The sequence below is a fragment of the Gavia stellata genome, chromosome 1, assembly GCF_030936135.1.
Source record: "Gavia stellata isolate bGavSte3 chromosome 1, bGavSte3.hap2, whole genome shotgun sequence".
Lineage (NCBI taxonomy): Eukaryota > Metazoa > Chordata > Aves > Gaviiformes > Gaviidae > Gavia > Gavia stellata.
The window spans coordinates 77590107-77614143 of NC_082594.1; positions in this window are offsets into that span (position 1 = coordinate 77590107).

The window sequence follows — 24037 nt, forward strand, 5'->3', positions numbered from 1 at the left end:
AATATGGGTTAGATGTGCTGGAAGGATTGCCTCAAAAATAGAGAATGAAGACTGGGTCTTCTCCGCCCAAATCTTATTAATCTTTTGACGATCAGTGGATATGGACATCTATCTTTCAAAAGCTCCTCTAAGAAACTCAGCCTAAATATGTCTTGGGTGTTTAAGTAAAGGTAAAAGAGGAACATAGTTATAATCTGAGACCCAGGAGAAAGAAAAAATAATTAACATCCACAAGTATAAAGAACTATTAGAGGATTAGAGGATAAAGTTAAGGAAAGAAATGTTTAATCTGAAAAACAAATGCTATTTCCAGACAATGCTTGCTGGTGTGTGGAAAAGAAGGAAGTCTTTTTATCCTGCACCCTATTAAACATTAAAAATACAATTCCAGTAGAGGAAAAAAAAGAACTGCTGTAGCACTAAAATATCTTAAATACTGTCATAGATCTTTCCTACCTCTAACTTTACATTCCTGTGACTCAATACTATTTTAGGAATAACATTTTAGTTGTATTCATACGGTAGTTACTCAGATGGAAAAGTGAATGAAAAGATTTCTAACTGTATAAATGTGATAGTATCAGATTGCATCTACAGTTACAATATTACTATCTGAGAGGTGTCCATATTCCAATATTTTTAATCCAAATTTTAAAAAGGTATTTTATTACTGAAACTCTTATGGTCTGTGTTTCTGCTGTTTTTGAGGTTAAAATCTACAGTTTTCATCATACATTCTGGTCATTTGCATGATTAAGGCCATGGAGTAAACTTTCTGTCCCAGCTTCTAAGAATTGCTGCATTTTTAAGCACCACAGTCTCATGAACAGCCATGAACTGAGGGGAAATTCAGACTCTTTAGCTCAATTAATTGTTGATTGCTTCACTCTCGCCTTCTTCTTTTAAAGAACTGTGAGCCTTAAGAAATACAAGACATAGGTGTCTTTGCACTCTTCTGAGTACACAGTGTATGTCAGTATAGGTATTTTTTCTTTTTCTGTAGGAAAAGCTTCTAGGGGTTTTGCACCCAATAAACTTCTTTTATGTGTGAACATTTTGCTGGCTCAAAGGACTGAGAATATGTGATTGCTGTAAGAAGGTGTACCACCATTCCTGGGGGTAAATGTAGTAACTTTTACAGTTGCACTAGTAATTTCTTAACACAAAATAGAAGTCTTTGGCTATGCTTACATCCAGAATATATGAGCCTATAGTTTTTCAATGGAACCATCATGAAGAATCTATTTGGATTAAGATTTTCCACATGCTTCTTGATCATGCTAAAAAAACTGCTAGGAAGTTTTGCATTGACTTTGTATTGCATTGTATTGTATTGACAATATATTGATATTACTCACTTTGTAGAAACCTTAAAATGAAAGCAGTTTTCTTTGGTTTTATTTTTCTTTGATATTAAATCTCATTTACCAACTGCATTAGATGCAAGCATCTCTGGTGAGGCAAAGTTCTTACAAACAGAATAGGATCATAGAATTGTTTAGGTTGGAAAAGACCCCCAAGATAACCTAGTCCAACCGTTAACCCAATACTGCCAAGTCCACCACTAAACCATGTCCCCAAGGACCACGTCAAAACCTCTTTGAAATACCTCCAGGAATGGGGACTCAACCGTTTCCCTGAGCAGCCTGTTCCAATGCTTAACTACCCCTTCAGTGAAGATGTTTTTCCTAATATCCAATCTAAACATCCCCTGGCGCAATTTGAGGCCATTTCCTCTCATCCTATTGCTTGTTATTTGGGAGAAGAGACTGACACTCACCTTGCTACAACCTCCTTTCAGGTAGTTGTAGAGAGCAATAAGGTCTCCCCTCAGCCTCCTCTTCTCCAGACTGAACAACCCCACTTCCCTCAGCCGCTCCTCATAAGACTTGTGCTCCAGACCCCTCACCAGCTTCGTGGCCCTTCTCTGGACACGCTCCAGCACCTCAATGTCCTTCTTGTAGTGAGGGGCCCAAAACTGAACACAGGATTCGAGGTGTGGCCTCACCAGCGCCGAGTACAGGGGCACGATCACCTCCCTGCTCCTGCTGCCCACACTATTTCTGATACAGGCCAGGATGCTGTTGGCCTTCTTGGCCACCTGGGCACACTGCTGGCTCATCTTCAGTCAGCTGTCAACCAACACCCTCAGGTCCTTTTCTGTGGGGCAGCTTTCAAGACTCTCTTCCCCAAGCCTGTGGTGTTGCATGGGGTTGTTGTGACCCAAGTGCAGGACCCGGCACTTGGCCTTGTTGAACCTCATACAGTTGGCTTCAGCCCATCGATCCAGCCTGTCCAGATCCCTCTGCAGAGCCTTCCTATCCTCCCACATAGTCTCACTCCTCTCTTCTCCGGCTGCTCTTTCCCAGTTTTTTCCCCCCTTCTCAGACAGGACCTGCCTTTCGTAAACCCATGCTGACTGGGCCTGATCGCCTGATTGTCCCATACGTGCCACGTGATGGCACTCAAGATGATCTTCTCCATAATCTTCCCTGGCACCGTGGTCAGGCCTGTAGTTCCCCAGATCCTCCCTGTGCCCCTTCTCATAGATAGGCGTCACATTTGTTAACTTCCCATCATCTGGGACCTCCCCAGTTAGCCAAGACTGCTGGTAGATGATGGAAAGTGGCTTGGTGAGCACTTCCACCAGCTCCCTCAGTACTCTTGGGTGGATCCCATCTGGCCCCATAGACTTGTGTGTGCCTAAGAGGTGTAGCAGGTCACTAACCATTTCTCCTTGGGTTGTGGGGGCTTCATTCTGCTCCCTGTCCCTATCTTCCAGCTCAGTGGGCTGGGTACCCAGAGAACAACTGGTCTTACCATTAAAGACTGAGGCAAAAAAGGGCATTAAGTACCTCAGCCTTTTCCTCATCCTTTGTCACTATGTTTCCCCCCGAATGCAATAAAGGATGGAGATTCTCCTTAGCCTTCCTTTTGTTGTCAATGTATTTATAGAAACATTTTTTATTGTCTTTTATGGCAGTAGCCAGATTAAGTTCTATTTGGGCTTTGGCCCTTCTAATTTCCTCCCTCTAAAACCTCACAACATCCCTGTAGTCATCCTGAATTTCCTGCCCCTTCTTCCAAAGCTCATAAACTCTTTTTTGCTGAGTTCCATCCAAAGCTCTCTGTTCAGCCAGGCCGGTCTTCTTTCCCGCCGCTTCGTCTTCCAACACATGGGGATGGCCTGCTCCTGCGCCTTTAAGATTTCCTTCCTGAAGATTGTCCAGCCTTCCTGGATGCTTTTGCTCTTCAGGACTGCTTCTCAAGGGATTCTGTCCACCAGGCTCCTAAACAGGCTGAAGTCTGTCCTCTGGAAGTAGCAGTTCCGCCGACCCCGCCTCCTCACTTCTCCAAGAATTGAAAACTCTTATCATTTTGTGATCGGTATGCCCAAGATGGCCTCCAACCGTCACATCACCCACAAGTCCTTCTCTGTTCACAAACAACAGATCCAGTGGGGTGCCTTCCTTAGCTGGCTCACTCACCGGCTGTGTCAGGAAGTTATCTTCCACACACTCCAGGAACCTCCTGGACTGTTTCCTCTCTGTCGTATTGTATTTCCAGCAGACATCTGGTAAGTTGGGGCTAGCGATCGTGAGACTTCTCCAGCTGCTTATAGAATATTTCACCTGCCTCTTCATCTTGGTTGGGTGGTCTATAACAGACTCCCACCATGATATCTGCCTTGTTGGCCTTCCCCCTAATTCTTACCCACAGACACTCAACCCTATCATCACCATTGTTAACCTCTAGACAGTCAAAACACTCCTTGTATAAGGCATTACAGGTAGGTCAAGTAATTTGTTGCTCAGCAGTACCACTGCTAAGAGCAACACAGAAACTCAACAAGTAATTTTCAGCCAAGCTGAGTGGCATGTGGAGGAGTTTGGGAAGGGTCCACACTGTAAGTCCCATGGCTCAAACATCCAGTTTTACACAGGACGTCTAGCAGAATACTGTGTCTTAGAAATGTAAGCAGTTCCTCCTAGAGTACATTAATTCATAGATGCAAAGGGCAAAACGGAACAACAGCTTCCATCCAATCTGATCATCTATATACTATAGGCTGTTAGGTATGCCTTACTTCTTCCTAGAAATAGAACAGTTCTTAAAAATGTGTAAAGTCCAAACTTTGTAAAAAGATACAACTCAATGATCAAAAATTGCTCTAGCTTTGAATAAATAAGAATCCATCAATCAGAAGTAATTTCTCTTCTCTTGCAAATTTTCCAGATAAAGTAAACATTGTGAACATTTATGTCCATGTCAAATCAGCAGAAAAGACAAAGGATTAAATACCTTATCATCTTGAAAAACACTCTGTGACAAAAAATCAGTTTTGGGTTTTTTTATGTTTTTCCAGAGGAAATAATGTTTTCATGCTCTGGAAAGGAGAGTTTTGTAACACAGGGGAGAAAGCTTTGGTCCTGCTGTCAACTCTGATGAAGGAGAATAAGGGATTTCACCTTCAAAGCCAAGAAGAAGATTAATAGGTAGTGATAGCAAGGATAAATGAGAAGCCAATGCAGTCATACAAACACTGGTCCTAAGAGGCCTGACAGAAGCTATTAGGATTCACCCCACAGTTCTCATTTTCACACTAGCAGAGTGAGTGAGCGTTGAAGGCTCATGTAACAAGCTATCGATGCAGCCTCTGGGCATGGGCTTCACCAGCAGCACATTGTGTGTTATGGATTACCATTGTGATGGCTCTCATGTGAATTACAATAAAATGTGTCATGGAAAATAACTCGGGGGGGAGGGGGGGGACAGGACGTGGGGGGTTGAGGGGGTGAGCAGGGGGTGGGGGTGTGCACCTGCTCCCTATATTAATCACATATATTCCCAGCCTGCTGTGAAGGATATCCTACAGCAATAAATAATTGACAAATTAGGTCATTTGTATTGCCTCTCCTCAATTTTACATCATAATCCACTATCAATATTGCAAAAAAATGCACGGGGATATGCAGTTTGGAGGCCAACTCTCAGCAGTCAGTCATGCTAAATCAGCAGAAAACTTGACCCTTTCTTCTTTATAAATATTCTAGCTGATTACCTTGGCCTTCCCAAGGTGATGAGGGTTTTAAGTAGCAATTCTCTTATTTGGCAAGATAGTAATCTAGAAAGACGAAGCAAAACTCCATAGAATAAATTTATAGTATGGACAAGATCTCAACCCCAGTGTCATCCTACCTGGCCATTCGTTTTTTTCCTTACTGTCAGGCTTTTTTTAATAAAAAAAAACACGAGGGAAGTTCAGGCTTTGATTTTATTTCCTCTGGCACGGTAACTGTATTTCTCATACTATAATTACTCTGAGGTCTATTTCATCAAAGTTTGGCATACCATAGCTTTTGCACACATGTAGGATACTTTAGGAACCTGTTTGACAGTAGGACTTAAAGCTCCGTTTGACACTAATGTAATGACCATTACTGAACAAGCAATGTGGTGTCAGTTGCAATGGAGAGATGAAATGCAAGAAGTCATACACTAGTAAGAGTTTTCCTGCAAGTGCCTCAACCCACTTGCCTCTGTGTCTTACTGACTTTTCAGAGGAGGTTTGTGCTGCATGATTAGAATCTTTTAACACTTTCTTTCTATTCGTGTTTCTCCAAAGCCTGAGACTGAGTCCTAAGCAGTCTTTCTTCTTCCAGAAGGACATTTGAACAAGATGTTTCCGGGACTGCATTAAAAGAAACAGAGAACTGAGACCTAACCCTAAAGCAGTTACACCAGAAGAAAAGAAGCACACCAGGATTACTGGAACCACAGGCACGGCTGAACAACTTGAACAGCCTTTTCTAGAATAAGGTCCTTATTGCTACTCTGCATATGTCTTTCTCTACAGCACTTCATTTTGATTATTCTTGGTGTTGCTCCAACACATAACAAAATAGTAGTAGTAGTAGTGGTAGTGGTGGTGGTAGTAGTAGTAGTGGTGGTGGTGGTAGTAGTAGTAGTAGTAGTAGTAGTAATAGTAATAATAATAACAATAACAATAACAATAATAATAATAATAATAATAATAATAATTTATTTTGCAAGTAGAGTTTTAGCCAGCTTGTTTGGCAGCAATAGCCTGATATTCACTTAGGCTGACGATGACTTTTTCTGTTAAACACTCTCCACTCAGCCTGCTAACTCAGCATTTTGTCCACATTACCCCAGTGCATACCAATAGCCCCATTAATGAAAATATATGGATGTCTTCTCACAGCTGAGTTCATGATAACACACAGAAATATCCACTGTCAAACTAATAGAAAAGTTATGCATTGAAACTGTGAATAAGGTGACTAGCAGACTGTTTGTTTTTTCTTTTTTGTCCTGCTTTTTTTCATGTTAATTGTGTTTCAGAACTTTTTTTAAGCATTAGGAAATTATGCAGTTGGACTTCACTTTGATTCTTTTAGTTTTCAGAGTTTATAAGTGCTTTCCCACACTATTTTACTGCCTGGAGGCTTTAAACTGACAAGACTTTTTTCATTGTGAGACACTGGCATTAACATAAAGGATCAATTTTCAGCCCTTTTTACAATTGGTAACAATTAATACACAGAATAAATTTAAGAGGCATAAATATCCTCTCTTACGCAAGTTTAGAGATGTGTAAAAAAAATTCTCCAGTGAATTCAGTGAAGTTATATTACTCTAAAAGCAAATTAAATGCAACAAGATTTTCATGCTCAGATACTGGAACCTTGATGTGAACTAGCAGTTACATCTTAGTGGTGGGCATGGTGGTCTGTGGTGTGGTGTTTGGTTTTTTTTGTTGTTGTTTTTTTTGTTGTTGTTGTAATGGTTGGACTTCATGATCTTACAGGTCTTTTCCAACCTTAGTGATTCTGTGATTCTGTGATTCTGTGATTCTGTGATCCAAATGCCAGCCAAGCTGTAGCTATTGTTGTGAATGCATTATGGAGAGATGCGTATCAAGTCTGGATGTGGCAAGGTCTTTTAGGTCTGTAATAGTACTCTGGAAATATAAACCTGTTGGCTCGGGAACAGTGAGAGTAAAAGCTGAAGCTTAGAGAAATGTTCTTGGTTTATGCCATAATAATATTCTTGAGAACTAATGACTGAAGTCCAAGGTGAACTTCATTTCATCCTGTGTCTAGCACAGTCCATGCTGGACAAGACAATATCTAAAACCTGACCTCTTTTTGAGAAGAAATAAGAATATTTTTTGTCTTCCATTTTTCAGCAATTCTTATAGTTTTATGAATTGTAGGTTGTCCACTGCACCTGAAATGTCCTACCCTCTATCCTAGAGGGAAATGTCCAACCATACCCTAGAGTTGCCCACTCAGTGGACATGGAGAGAAAATAACTTCTTGTTTATTTATGGTTTTCCACACAAGTCTCTTAAAGAAACATGCCTGACAGCACTTTCAGTCTAGCATATCAGAAGAGCAGCCAACATTAATTTCTGCCCTCAGGAATATGCTATAGGAATAGTTTGATTTCACTGAGCTTTTAGCTTCATTGCTGCCTACAATTCCTTACTGTTGTCAGCAGCCCTTTGTAATTAGATGTTTAAGTTCACTTCCACCTCGTTTTTCACACCTCAGATATTTTCCCTTTATATTTGTCACTCACATTTCCTTTAACACTTCTAGAGCTAGTGAGAAAGAATCTTAAATAAAGCATTAAAGTAACCCCATGGTTTCCAGGTCTTTTCTTTCTATGGCGGGTGCTTTAGTGAAGTGGGAAATTCAGATTTCCTCACAACACAGAGGATGACAGATGCAGTGTTCTAACAGTTTAAAACTAGTATTTGAAGTAAAATCTAGGTTAAAACTATTTTCTTCTTTTATGTGAGAACATCCCTTTAGTCACTTTCATGCACATAACACATAACACGCACAGAGTACAGTAAAAAGGAAAATAATCCACTTTTTGCTTATCTACAGAGGGAGCATAGAACTTTTTGGGTAAGGGGGTTGGCACAGAAGTTTGCATGCATCAGGGGAATTGATAAAATTCTCATACTCTCTGTAAGAAGGCTGGATGCCTGGGGATCTAGGTAAACTACTGATACAAAAGCACATAGATCCTAGGAAATAAATGGGAAGAATAGGAGCAGGAGACTGTAAGTCTGTATGAAGTCTCAGCGCCATGCATCGTTGGAATTAGAGATATGATGAGGTAGCTTGCATGACTGGAGAGCTGCAACAGAAGGTTACAGATTCTTAAGGAAAGAATGGCAAGGAAGATTAGGAATGGGAATGCATTAAACACAAACGTGAAGCTAAAATTGGAGATCTGCTATGGAATGGGCAACGGTCCTTTGGAGAGTTTATTTGTCAGGATCAGCTAAGAAACCAACAAAGCCAGAGAGGGGTAGGGGGGTAATGCATGGTGGGCATCTGCTACAAACAGCCCAATCCTGAAGAAAAAGTAAACAAAGCCTTTTTAAAGCAACTGGAAAGAGCCTCACAATTGCAGTCCTTGGCTCTCATAGAGGATTTTAGCAACCATGACATCTGCTGGGAGGGCAAAATAACATGGCACAAACAATCCAGAAGATTTCTAAAATGTTGTTCTGTTTTAATGCAGAATTTGCATGAACAGATTAAAGGACTGAGCTGGTACCCAGAAAGAAAGGAGAACTGGTTGAGAACATGATAGTCAATCGCAGCTGGGTACAAAGCAGAAGATGGAGAGGATATTAAGATCCTGTGAAAAGTGTGGAAAGCAACTAGCAGACCAAAAGCCTCAGCTTTCAGAAGACCCCAGCTTGTTCAAGAAACATATGATCCTGTGCATCAGAGCCCTAAGTGCACCAATAGGCTTTGCAGTGTCCCTCCCCATCCCCCTTGGGGTCTGGCTGCCCATGCTCAGGACAGCTCTGTGACAGCCCAGCTGAGTGTCATGGGATCACACAGTTTGGAAAGAGCTGGGGCAGAAAAAGCTGGGAGATAGCCCATGAGGTGATGCCTCCCACTTTGCTTTGGAGCTGTACTTAAGCTTAGGTCCTATCCTTTGTTCCTTCCCTATGCTACATTGCAGGTATACATTTTCCCACCAGGTACCTCACTGATCCTTACCCTGACCTGCTTACTTGAATCCTTAGCTGATCTCAGACCTCCCCTGTCCATGTGGCCTTGCCAGGTGATCACTGGGCTCTGGACCTGACTTTGCCCGGCTGGATGATTGCTGGGCAATGGCAGAGTCCTGTCCCTCTCCTGGCCCCACTGGGGTACTGTGGGAGGGTGTCCTGTCAGTGGTGGCACTGCTCTGCCAGCACAGTGGGTGCCTATGGCTCCAAGCTCATCCTCCTCTGTGGGGCAGCCCCACTCTGGCTGCTCCTTGACAGCTGAAGTAACTGGCTCCGTGGGTGAGAGGAGAGCAGTGGATTTTTTTTTACTTTGACTTTTGCCAGGCTTTTGGCATGATCTACACATAACATCCTTCTGAAGTTAGAGAGATGAGAACTGGTTAGTGGAAAACTGACTAAGTTTTCAGCCTGACATCAGGCTGAAAAGGTAGGGGTCATCAGTGAAAAGTCCAGCCGGCCACTTCTTACAAGAAGAGTTACTCAGGCGACAATAAAGGACTGATGACATTTAAAGGCATCATCAGTTATCAGGGTGATGGACCAGAATGCACCCTCTGCAAGCTGGAGAAAAAACATATGGCGATAGGCTGGGTACAGGACTACCATTCAGAGATACTTTGGCTGCACAAATGGGCCTACAAAACCCTCATGAAGCTCAGCAAAGGCAAATTCAAAGTTCTGCACCTGAGACATCAGAAACCATGCTTCAGTATAAGCTAGAGGCTGCCTGGATGAGAAAATAGCTTTGTAGAAAAGGACCTGGGATTCCCAGGGGACAGCATGTTGGAAATGAGCCAACAGTGATGAGGGCTAACTGCATACCAGTCTGCATATTGGTTGCAAGGCTGAAGCCAGAATATTGAGGAATAGTGGGCTCCTACGGCTTTGAGTCTACAGATTTTGACAGAATGGAGATAGTCTGGCAGAGGGCTGCTAAGCTGGTTGGGGGACTGAAGCATGTGACATACATAGCCTGAGGAAGTGCAATTTGTTTAGCCTGAAGAAGAGAAAGATCCAAGGGAGTCTAACTACGGTTTCCCACCATACTCCAAGAGTTTTATATAGAAGAGTCTTCTGAGAAATGCCCTTTCTCGCAGAAGGAGCAAGAGATGAGATCCAACTTTCAAAAAAGGAAATTCATATTGGACATACAGAAGAGAACCACTCTTCCCAGTGAGGGTGGTTAAACATTGGAACAGGTTGTCCAGAGAAGTTGTTAAACCCTTGGAGCTTTTCAGAACTGAACTGAACAAGGTCCTGATTGAACTTTGAAGTAAGTCCTGTTTTAAACAGGACCTTGGACTAGATGACCTCCAGACATCCCCTCCAACCCATGTTTTTCTTTGATCATATGATCAAGGTCAAATTGTCTTAACTGTAAGTACTCTTCCTGCACTTAATAAGGAAAACAGTATTCCTGGGAGGTAATGAGCTGGTTGCCATCTAGATCTCTTAAAATAAGAGATCTGGGTGTTTGGGAGAGTGCTATAAATGCCTGACAGCTTCAGTCTAACACTGTAGAAGGGAGACAAAGTTTTGCATTTAATTTTGTAGATATACAGCTCAGTAGCAGAAGTCATTGGGTACGATTGACCGGGAAGACTCTGATGTTTGTCTGAGCATTAGTGAGTAATAAGAAAGAATCCTGTAAGCACTTTCTGTACTGGAAAAACATGCCTGATTGCTTACATAAAGACAAGCAGGTATTTTGAGAAATCTATCAGCAACAGACAAGGTATAGATGTAATTTAGAACTGTACAAAACATGTTTTTACAGTTAAAACTTCACGAAGTAACCCCTCTAATTTAAAGGCAGATCCTGAATCTTCTTTGTATGTAAAAGACAATGAGTATTTTTGTAAAGATGTAAGTGACTATTAATGAATATATTTAATCTACAGTAAAACTCAAGCAATTCAGCAGGGTTTGTGCCAACTTTGGGCATTTGTGAAGAATCAGTAAGAAATAGAATTTCTTTTTTTTTTTGTCTTTTTTATTGCCAGTTACTTTTTCTTCTTTCCTTTCTACAGCAAATATGTAAATAGTAGAAAAAAGTGCAAGCGGATACAGTCTGAAGTGAAATGACATTTCTTTCCATCTATTTATTCATCATCATCCACTTAACACAGTCAAATTGTGATAGGCGGTCCCAGAACTGGTTCACATCCTAGTAAGCAGCAAATGCATAATGAATGAGATTTAAAGCTGTGAAATAAACAGCTGCCAAAATCAAAATAGGCAGAAGAAAAAAGCCAAATCCAACAAAGGAAATAGCAAGACTATGTATCTTGGTTCCATCATCCTGCAGCAATAATCAATTTGATAGTTGAGAAATGTTTCAAAGCTAATGCAGTGACAGTTTCTCAGTGGCCTCTTTAAAGGAAAATTTAGAATTAAGAATGACTTTATGATTATAAACTGCAGCAATAATCTTAATGAGGTGATCACTTGGAAAGGAACATGGCAAGAAATCAAACAATAAGTTGTATGGTTTTATAAGCCTTTAGCTATGGAAAATTAACTTACATTTCTTAACATTTTAATGTCAATAGTATGAAGTGGCAAGCACCCTGAATCAAAAAGCTACAGCATTGCACACTTAATACACATAAAGGCATTATCTGTCACATTTTTTCAAAACATTTAATTAATTACTCAAATATATTCATCTGTGACATCTCTTGTCATCATTCAGAAATGCATATGGTATTTACTGGTTCCCAAGGAAATCAGTAGTAAATGGGTTCATTTTGCTCTGTGGTTTTCCAATGAGGCTCTGGATTACATATGCAAAAGGGCAACAGTAGCTTTTAATAACACAACTGCACATTTGAAGATGCAAAACATTTTAAGTACAAGATAACTATCTTGTAGACATGGGAGACAATGCTGTAAATGCTTACAGCCTTAGAATTGCAATCTGATAATGCTCAATTCAATGTTTTCATAGGGCTGATTAATTTCTTTTGTTGAAGAAGGAAGGAACAAAGGAAGAATCCAAGAAGGAACAAAGAAAAGTGCACATTACACATACTTAGAAATAATTACAATATTGAATTCGATTTATCTTAAGAAATTATCAGCAGACTAGTAAGTACAGCCATATCTAGACTGTCTTGTTATGAAGTCTTTGAGACACAGTTCATTTACTCTTCATGATATATTGGTTCCACAGAGTACATATGGTATAATGACTCTGCCCCAGTTAAATTGCCAAAGGAAAAAAAGTAGCTTCAAGCACTCTGTATGAACCAATAGCTGAGGGTTTCCTACTCAGAATAGATCAATTCTGCCAGCATACAGCTGTGTTGGGAAGACAGCATGGTAGAAGATCAAACTTCTCCATTTTTCACCAATGACGCGACTCTTCACAAGCTGTATGGCTGAGGCTGGATAGTTAGCTTGATAGCTCAAAATCTTCATAAGGGCAAAAGGGACACACCTTAAATGTAAAGGCAAGAATTTATTATTAGTATAATTGAAATCTCAGGAGTCTAGTCAAAGAATGATTGATAGTCCAGATTTAATTATTAGAATAACTAACTAACTAACTAACTAAATAAATAACCTAAAGAAGAAAATACTACTAAAGAAAAAAAAGTCAATAATAATAATAATAATAATGCAATTAAGATTGTTACACACACTTTCTTAGTATCTACCCCTTTTTGTGGTGTTACGCTCACTCTTCTGATGCCCCTTTCAATGCTGAGGCTGACAGTGACGGTATTCCCAGCAAGCATAGGGATACTTGAATCAGGTGGTGAGTTTTCTAGGTTCTTTACCAGTTCTTTCTTCCTCCTCTCCTTTCTTCTTTTTTGGGAGATTCACCAGTGTCTATTTGTATGTGTTTTCTAAAGTGCTTTTTAACCTTGTTCTTTCTTAATTGATTTGCAATTCTGTGCTACATGTAAATTTACTAGACATGATGTGTTTTACATATGTTAGATATGTTCTTTGTTCTTTTTTTTTTTTTTTTTTTTTGGTTCCTAAAAGTGGTTTTTTGCAGCTTCTGGTCTGCATTTCTATAACTGACCATTGGTGAACTGTTGATAAAATTGGGGTCTTTAGTTTCATCCTGTGCTTTGTTCCTTACCTTCTCATTGCTGCACTTCTGTACACCACAGCCTTGTGTCCTGACGTCGCAAGGTCTCTGTTGTCAAAAAGGCTTGTACTTCTGTACAGTGAATCATTATGTTGCAGTCATAAATACCTAATTTACACAGAATAGCTACTTGATTGCTGTCTGTGTAAAAACTATGATTGTACCATGAAAAGCTGGGGGGAAAAAAGGTAAAAAGTAAAAAAATCCATGGCCCTTATAACAACCTAGTCATTAGAAAAAAACAGCCAGCCAAACAAACAAAAACCAACAGAAAGCAAAGCTCCAGGCAATCAAGAAAAGTTTAGACAAAGTAAGCCGGAGGAGCTTCAGACTTGAGGCCTTGCAAACTCACTTGTGTAGCAAAGCAATGTATCACTGGGCTACAGAGGCACAAACTTCTGTGAGACATGTGGTCTTACCCACCCTCCTGTTGTCTTAACCACCCTCCTGTTGTCTTCTGCAGGCTGCATAGCCTGCTTGCCCTCACCCTTTTTCTTTCCATTCAAAGTCCAGTTGCCAGGAAGAATTATGCCATTTAGCTGACTTTTTTTTTTTGTGCTGCGAGCATATTTCTTACAACATGTCCATTCTGCTTTCAAGTGAACTGGTCAGGACAGGCAGAAGGTACTGCTAATTCAATATTAAGCTGAGTTTCACACTAGAAATTCCTCTCTGACTGTGCTATAACCACCATTGACTGCCTCCCATTCCTCAGTACCACCTTCTTACTACTTTTTTCTGTAGTAGGTTTTTGGTTTTGTTTTTTTTTTCTTTGTTTCTCTTTTAATAATTTGACACCCTGCCTCCTGATACCCTGCCCCTGACCAATATCGGCAGCATAGACAGACTGCTGACACGCTGCTCTTGACCAGTGTTGGCAGCATACACGGACTGCTAACACCCTGCCCCCTTACCAACATCGTCAGCGTAGGCAGGATGCCACCCATATTATTCATGTAGGGTATCATCCTCTCAAATCACACTGCCATTGCTAGACCGAAGGTGTGCCATGACTCTTACCTGCATTCAAAAGGTGTTTGCATGACTGGCTGTTGCTGACAGATGCCCCGGACAACAATTGTCCCTGGCTGTCCACTGGAGCCATGGCATTCCTTACGATGCTGTGTTCACTCTCAGTGATCCGGTGAGTAGCCATATGGATGCATTGCTGCTCATCTTTCCTACTGCCTCAATAAAGGTTTGTTTTATAACATAGTGTCAGACTTCATTACTGTTCGGACCATAATTACATCTGAATTAATAATGATTCTTTGATTAGACTGTTAGGATTTCCGTTATTCTAACAGTAATGTCTATAAGATTTGTTTCCTTTTTGCCCATAAGAACACATTGAACATAACAGACTATGGAACTCATGTCTCCTTTAAGCTCTGAGTGGGTCTTATGAAGGAACTGTTACTTAAAAGATGATAGTGGCATCACCATGGGAGTTGTCATATCCTAATGATACTTATGTGCTGAAATTTAAGGATGCATTTGAATTGGTACATTCTGGCTTGATACACATGCCTCAGAAGGTGGGGCAGAATATGAAGGACTTAAAACAGATCCTTCTCTGGCGTGTTTCCTCTTCACCTCCTACATTGCATCAGACTTGTGAAAAATTGTGCGTATATAGACCATGATAGCCTAAGGGAGTGCTTGCTTGCCAGCCAAATTATTCCTAGTTTTGCAGGGTTATTTCCCCATCTAATAGAAAAATGTAGTGAAAATGAATACTGAGTGGCAGTGTTGAGTGAGAACAGAACATGAAGCAGTGGCATTCTTCGGCTAATGTGATATGAAAGTCTTATCATAACAGTAACTTTCTATCATGTCTTATTAGTCTTGCACCATCTTGAGTTAGCTGATATTCTTTAATATGATTTGAAAGTGAGTAATGGGATGAGACTTTTATTTTACCATAACAAATACCAATGTTACACAATGGTGATATGACATGATGTAAAATTGCTAATAATAAACTTTACAGCCCCTTTTCCTAGCTGAAGACATTTTTGGTACAACTAAACCTTTACTTTTCCAAGATCATACTTGTATGTTTCTCAATGACAAGAAGAGAAATTATTCCCAGGGAGACAGAATTGTTTTTCTCCTTCTGACTACTTTTGAAACCTATTTCATGTTTTCAGTGTTTCTCTTCTTTTTTTTTTAAGATTGTTTTGAGAGGAAGGGTGTGAGAAAAAACATTATCAAACTGACTATCTTGTAATGGATATATAACTATTCATTCTTGGCAAAATAAATACAATTTAGACGTATGTAAAAAAATAAAAGTCTTAAAGAGAATTTCTCTTCCATAGACTGTATTTATTAATGGCATTTTTCAATCTCAAATGAAGCCTGAATTTTTAACTGAACAATTCTTTAACATTTGGTTTTGTTAAGCTATTAAATTCCAGAATAAAATTTTATTGGTGTGGGGAACAAAATTTTAAAAAAGTAAACAAAAAACAAGCAGCTGACCAAAAAGACATAATTCTTTACAGCAGAAATTTTGCTAGAATTTTATTTCTTACCATTTTAATACCATTATTATTATTGTTGTTGTTATTATTATTATTATTATTATTACCCAACTGCAAAAAGTTAAGAGTTATCATGGAATGGAATTGTCTAATGAGTTCCAATATACCTACATTATTGAAAAAAAGTGTTGCACAGCAAGCTTGATTAAAGCTTTTCCCTAACTTGGAGTATGTGATTTTGCACCCTTATTAGAGTTTCTGTAAGACAGACCATTTTTTATGTGTATAATCCATAATTAGCAACAAATTTTCTCTCAGTGTGAAAATGTTTTATGGGATTTATATATATCCCAGTAAACCTGCATAAAGAAGTGAATACTTTTCATTTTATTTCCACTACTTTTGCTTCCAGAAATAATTATTAACTTTTGTAGTATAATACTTGTAATATTAGATTTGTATAGGTTTTTCTTGGAGAATTGTCAGCCAGACATACTGGTTAATCAGCGCCTTACCCATGGGATTTAAGACTGCATTTGAACTTTCAGAACCTGTCTTTAATTTTCTTAAATTAAAACTAATTTCATGACTGTGATCACTTATCTGATTCACAAGCACCATGAGCGGATCAGAGAATTCACAATGGCATTACCGACTTGGTTATCACCTCAATTAAGTCATTATCAAACACCATCCACTTCCATGCAGCCAGACAAGGATAAAAAGAAGATATTTTAATTTCGACTAAGAAGGGAAAGAAGAAAAATGGATAGAACAGGGAAAACCAGGTGATAGAAATATTACAATGAAACAGGTAAAGCTACAGTCTCATGCCTTGATGTTAAAATATTTGCATTTTTTTACTCTTTATTTGTATCTGTGATATTATGCACAGCAGCATTTCTCTGAAGCAAATATACAACCATAAATGTAACTAAATGTAGTTACATTTAGTTACATAAATTTAGTTACATAAATGTAACTAAAAAGTTGAATGAACTAACCAAAGTTCAGACAATTTGAGGAATCCTGGTGATGTCTGACACCAAATACTTACTATGTGAAACCTCAGGAGGTTTAAGAATTACATTGTTCTGAGCCACCTGGTATAGGATCTAGCTCAGGTTTATGCAGGGTAAGCAACTTGCGTAAGGTATAGAGTCAGCACCACAGCTATGGCCCTCATGCTTATTTGACCCATGGGAGAGCACTGGAAAGTCAATTTATTGAACTGCTGCTGCTGAGGAGCAAGTGGATGGGCTGTTCTACATGAAGCAATGGCTAGAGTAGGAAAAAGGGAGAAAAGCAATGAGACTACTTATGGAAGGGAAGGCAAGGCAAGGCAAAGCAAAGCAAAAGAGGAGGAAAGCAGTGCAGAGAAAGAGAAGAAAAGAAGTAGTATCCACTTTAAAAACTTGAAAAAACAGAGTGCTTTCAAGTTTCTTTTGGCTAGCAGTGCCTAAAATAACAGCTAGACATCTAGTCTCTCAGACACAAAGTCCTTCTGTAATTCTAACCCATAAGTGGTTTTCAAAATCTCACTAAGCACTTACCTTCATCTTTAGTTGCCTACATTCCTTTTACACAGCACTTTAAGCTTCCTTTAATTGCTCCTCTGAGTTTCCTACCTCACAACCATGCTGACTGAATAAATGTATGGAGGATTTGAAGCAGTCTGATACCTTGGTAATGAGGGAAGAAGGAGCATAGAAATATCACAAATGGACAGACTAAAGAAAGCATTATTAACTTCTTAAATGAAGCTTCCTGCTTTAGACCACCAGCAGCTTTAATCTCTCAATGCTATCAGAAAGACCAATAGCCCTTTTGATCTTCTAGTGTATTCTTGAGTGCAGTTACTACCTAATTAATACTGATGAAGGATAGTTTAATTTGGAACAGAAGGTTTTATGTGAATGATATAGCCCAAAGGAATTTGCTGTCCAGGATTTATCTTGTAAAAGATTTATCTTGTTTAGCTTCTAAATGTTTTCTGAAGGGTTTAGTTATACTCTGTTGCTATATAAAATAAACTAAAATATATTTTCCCACTAAAAATACAGTTTTGTTATGAATTATAACAGAAAAAGAAAAAAAAAAAGACAAAAAAGGAAATAGGCTTTCAACAGGCTCTGACCAGCTTTAATAATTCTGACAAATGCTGTAGAACTAGAATACAAAGCCAGCAGGTCACAAAAGGCTTAAAAATTATGGTCTAGCTCAAGTAAAATTTGACATATCTTAAAAGCCAGCCATAGCAACAGGAAAACTTTAGGGCCTACAAGATCCATCCATCCTATTGTCAGGGTTCTAAATCTTAGTCACTCTAGGCTACCTTAACTATCTATAGTAAGAAATGGGTATTCTTAAATAATATTTTATCAAAACTATTTTGCCTGTTTACATGAGAATAAGATAAACTGCACTCTGGAAGTTCTCCTTCTCACCATGATCTATTAGGGACTCTAGGTGAAATGTCAAAAATAGGAGAAATTAAACAATCTACTCTTCCCAGAGTTGAGCTCCCACAATTGATCCCTAACACAATCTTGAACTTGCGGTAAACACTGAGGCATCCTAGGTTGTGCGCACAGCGTGTCTCTTTAGCTGAGTCTGACAAAAAAAACTGGTGCAAAGATGTCTCTCTGAATCTTTCCCAAAGAAAAGCAGACTAGACAGAGTGAGGGTTTCCAGGGGAGCGTTTGCATCCACTCCGAAATCTCCTGAAGAAAGGCATGGTACTGAGGTGGTAGGCAGACTGCTGTCCTTCCCAGAATAAAACAACCTTCTTTATTGGAGTGGCTGAAGACACAGAAGATATGAGGACCCAAGCCTCGTTCACCCTGAGGATATCCAAATACCTCTTTCTAAGAGTCTTTCCAAGACACCCTGTAGAATTATTGCTGGAGGTGACTTAGAAATTAAATCTATATTCTCATTTTTAGGAAAGGTATAGCATTGAAGAAACTTTCAGGGTGGAGTGTGGCAGTCATGCAAGAGTTCCACCCCACAAAAGTTCTCTAGGCAACCTTAGATGTTGGCAACACCAGGGGAGCTTGGTGTGCTGACTCTAAGAGAAACTGTATGGAGGGTGGAGCGGAGTGGAGACACCATGGCCAGGCTCTGTGATAAGACGGGAACTAGAAGGTACTACGAAACAATGAGATGGAGACTCATCCTGATAATTAGGATACGTACCTGGTCAAAGACAGGTCAAAGACAATGCTATTGGACAAAGATACAATAACCTAATCAGTGTGTGTAATGATGTGTAGTGGAGATTCAAACACTTGGCTATACCAAGTATTTCCCTGGGAGATTTAGAAACCTCTATAGAGTTGTTTTGTGATTCAGCATGCTTGTAGCCAGGCTATATTTCTCATGTTAACAGTTGGCTATACCAAGTGTTTCCCTGGGAGATGTAGGATCCTCTATAGAGTTGTTTTGTGATCTAGTGAGCTTGCAGCCAGGCTATATTATTCATATTCTTGTTATTTGTACCACCTTTGTGGGCAGCAGTTCTATCACCAGCAATCCAAAAGAACTTGTGCATCTGTTGCTTTAATAAACTACACTATTCATTAATCTAGCCGTAAGAGTTCTCTTTGAACATGACCAAATTCCTTAAGGGTGGCTGTGCTAGTTCATGCAACGCGGCTAGACTGAAAGTGTATGGAGTTACAAGTGCATCCTTAATCCTTGGGTTTCAATATATGTATATATTAAACACGATCGGACTTGTAATACAGGAAATTGGGCATCAATCAGAATCTAAGCCTAGCCGCCCCCCAGCCCCTCTGATATCTGAGGACAAGCTGGAATGCAAGGGTGTTTACTTCATGCCTTTAACGTGACAGGCCCATCTACAGAACAGTCTGGGAGAGGGTCCAGGAGGAGGGTGGGTACCTTGTGTCCTTCAGTCTGACCTGGGATCACTCTGCAGCCAAGAATCTGAGACTAATAGATACAGATGGAGGACAAGCAGAGAAGAATGAGACTACTAATCACTGGATATCCTCCATCTTGAATTTATTTGCTTTCTCAAACACCGCAATGCATGAACAGTCCAGAGAGCAGAGACTGGCACCCAGAACTCCTGCTGTTAGCTTTCTGTTCTAGCCTGAGAGCTACAAAAGCACAGCTTTTCCTTGTAGGCCCACAAATACTTCTTTCAATGCTAAAAAAAATCCATTCAGTATTTCCTTCCAGTCTCAATAACAATAATTTCCCTTCCCTTAAAAATTTTTTGGCTACAAAGTTTATGTAATGTTCTAAGACTATAAAATAAATGAAGAAAGATTTCACACAATATTCCAATGTTAGTACTAAGATACACGATCTTGTTGCTATGTTTGATGTTGGCTAGAAGACCCTGTTACTTCTTACCTACTGCCTTACCACTAACATATCATCAAGCCATTCAACTAAAACCTCAGGGAAAAAGAAAACTCAACGTTATCTTATTTCTAATTTACTATATTGATGCGATGAATATGCAGTTTGCAGCTTCCTTTGTAATTGGGAGGATTTTTACAAGTGATAGAATAAGTTTTTGGACAGAAAATGAAGAGATGCCTTTGCAATTCTCCCCATCTCCACAGCAGATCTAGATTGCCTCCAGTAAAAAAACAGTTAATGTGATTTGCAAATACAATTTTCTAAAAGTCCTTCTCAATCATCTTTGCACAGACATGAATCTCAGCAGGATATAGGACAAAGCTTTTTAACCCTTTTGGTGGACCCTCAACTTTACAAAAAATTATTCTCAAAGGGTGAGTACTCTTCTGAGAACAAAATATTCAGAAAATATTTAACTTCTCTATTCTCTATATTATTTAAATCTCCCATATTACCTTGCAGGAACTGCTTATATTTTTATCTTCTGTTGTTGCCACTCCCACTATTTTCATTCTTTCTTTCTCTCTCTCTCCTATATGTCTTTTCTTCGTTCCGTTTTGTAAAAGCGTACCCCTGCAAAAAGCCTAAACATAAAGATTTGCTCTTAAAACTAAGAAGAGTATCTGGAAAGCCTGTGGATTTGGCATTGGACATAATCTGAAGCATTACTTAATAAAATATTACAACACATTTGGAAAATGTTGATAATTCTTCATGATCAGAGTTTTTGGAAGTATCGTCACAGATGAAGCACATCTTTAATTATTTTAATGAAAACTTTGCCAAATTAAACTGAAGCAACTAAAACTAAACTAAATTGACTACTTCAAACTAGTAAGCAAAACACTGGCTCTGCGTGTGTGCATGCATGTATATATGTATAAATAAATAAATCTATATTTGTATATAAAGCCCACAATAATAATTTACTGATATATGAAGTATATTTATGATTCATTTTCCAGGCCACAGGAAACAATGTAAATATATACATGTTATAAAAGCAATACCTTGCACAGTGGTCAACTATATCTAACAAAGCTGATATTTAGTAACTTGTAGATTAGTTTTCCAAAAAAAGTGAGGAAATACATCACTGAAAGGCACAAAAGGGCAAAGGAAACAGTGTTTGAAACAGACTATACAATCTGTCATGGGTATCAAATAGGTGATCCATCTGCAGCTGGTTAGGAACTTTTCTATAATTTTTAGTCAAAAAGTGAGAAGTCCTTAAACATGAATATTTCTGTGATAGTGCATTACTTTTAAAGTAATATGCATCTGTTTAAGCTGTGTACCTCCAAAAGGTCAAATATATGATGACCCTGAGAAGGTATGTCTACCCTGTCTTATGTAGCTTTATAATTGCCCCTGCACTGTGGCACTTTTTAAATTATTTTTCCGTGGTTTCTTTTTCTTTAAAAATCTGCTTTGTTTCTTCTTGATGTGATATGAGATATTTTTTTTTTTTTAAATCTCAGAATGTTTCACTTTCTGGAACAGTCAACAATCACCTCCAGGTACACTTATCTTTTTCTATTCCTAACGTTTGTTCAATACCTTTGTTCATCTATTTAATGACTAGCACGGCTGCAGTAGATCTCATGAAATATATTGTTCACAGACTGCTAGAGCCTTGCAGTACATGGGGAGCACATTCAGCACCTACAGAAATCAAATACAACATCCAGCTCTCATTTCTTATTTTTATCATTCCCAGGTCTCAGACTAGAAATGTATTTTCTGGCATACAGCATATTTGAGATGATTAAATCTCAGAAAAATCTTGTGAAGAGGTAAAAGGAATCTTTCCTTTAATTTAACATTACAGTTCTGACTGTAAACGAACAATGCTAAAAAATCTTCAGAAGAATGGTGCCATGATCTGAAATAGAAAAACCTGTGACTGTGTAATTACGCTGTCATGGAGAAAACAATTTGCACATACTGAAAAATAAGATCACATTTGAGGCTGCTGATAAATATTTTGTTCCAGCCTGAAGGAATAATAATGTTCGACTGTCCTTTAATAAGGTTAGATTGGCTGCATTTTTTTTCCTATTTGTGATCCACTGAGGTCTTGCTGTGAGTTTACTCAGTCATTTTGAAGAGTTATGCTTTGTTGTGTGACAGTGATGGAAAACTTGCATGAAGGTAATTGGAAAACAAGGCATTAAAGCTGGGTAAATGAAATCTGAACACTGTTTAATTAATGATTAAATTTGTTTATTCTTATCTTCATGGTCCCCTATTTTGGGGATTCTTACAGCAAAAAATTAAGAAAAATTGAGTTTTTTAATACAAACTGTACAATAAATTCAGAACAGTCACATTTAGAAAGCAGGAAAATGGAAAAATATTTTGAAAGCTTTTTTTCTTTCTCTTTTCAATCAGATGGGATTCTGTTCATTTGGTGAATATCATGGAACCCTCAAAAATCCCCTAGCACAGGCTTGAGACCTCAGTTTTTTAGAAAATGTGTGATAATATCCGTAGCCCTTATTCTGTTTTCTATTGTAGTCTCTATTGTAGTATTTAACAGAAAGTAGAAATGTTCTCTAAATAAGAATTCTTAGCACTCATAAAGTAGTGTTTCCTCAACTTTTGTTAAAGGGGTTTAAATTTCAAGGCTTATTGAGTTTTATAGGCATGGAAAACGAAGTTACAAAAGCTTTCTCTGGACAGATGCTTACCTGCTTGTACAAACACAGTACAGGACTAGGAGAAGAAGGCCTATGTCCTAAATACACATGTTGAATGCGAAGGGTTCAAACATTCATTGCTCATGAAGAGGTAGGCCTGTTCCCATATATACACTGTTTACCTCTCTTTTGATAGTGAGCTTTTCCTATGCAGCTTTCTGAATCTTCTGAAAAAGAAGAAACACAACCCAGATTACTGTAATGTTCAAAATACATGAAAATACGTAACATTTCAAGGAAACTGCGAAAAAGATTATTTTTTTTTTTAATGTGTGTGTGTCCTCAAAGAGCCCTCTGCTTGAGAGCCAGAAAACTAAATTTTTTAAGTAATGACTTTGCACAATAGGCACTGAGGGAGGTACTTTCAAGTGGAATTTCTTTCTTAGAGGGTTAGGTGTGCCAGTACATATTTCATTTTGATTTCTCTTTGGGACTCATTTACACATATATGGTAGAAGTACTTGGCATCTGTTAGTTTGGGTGAAATTACCCCTCTCCTGATAGGAAGGAATGATAGACATATGCTATAACTGTTACAAGCTCATTGCTAAAGATTCTGCAATAGCAGAACTAAGCCACAGGAGAAGGCCAGCAACATGTGCCTTAAGGCAGGTTACTCATGGTAGAAAAAAAGCCATTTTTTTTCCAGTGAATGAGACCAGGACAGTTGTCAGAAATGCACAATGTATATTTTTAGATTCCAGATGTCCAATAGCAGTGTGGATTATTGAAAGAATGCTGACGAAATGTATAAACAGCTTCCTCATACATTCCTGTGCAGATGTCAATCTGTATTACACGCAGTATGAGAGAGAATTAGTCTTTCTGTCTACCATAAGACATTGTCAATATATTTTAAATACTCTGTTTCAGGGATTATTTTTTAAAGCAATTCAAAGTTTTTCTAAAATTATCTGACTACTGAGGACAAAAGAAAACAGAATCATTTGCATTCACATAGTGTTGCCTTTTTTATGTAGGCACCGTTTATGTCTTGCAATAAAGCATTACAGACTGACTACTGTGATTTTTTTTTTCCCAGAAACTTAAATCCAAAACTGTAGATATAGCACTGCTGGGAATTATCAGTGGGATGTGTTTGGCATGACTGTTATTTTTGGTTTGGCTTCATTAAATGAGCCATTACCAGGAAAGACAAGTTGTTGTATACTTTTATTGCCTTCCACTGTTTCCTCTATCAAATCAGTAAGACTGTTTTATAAATTTGATTATAGCACTGGTTCTAACTCCATTTCATGACTGTTGGAAATAG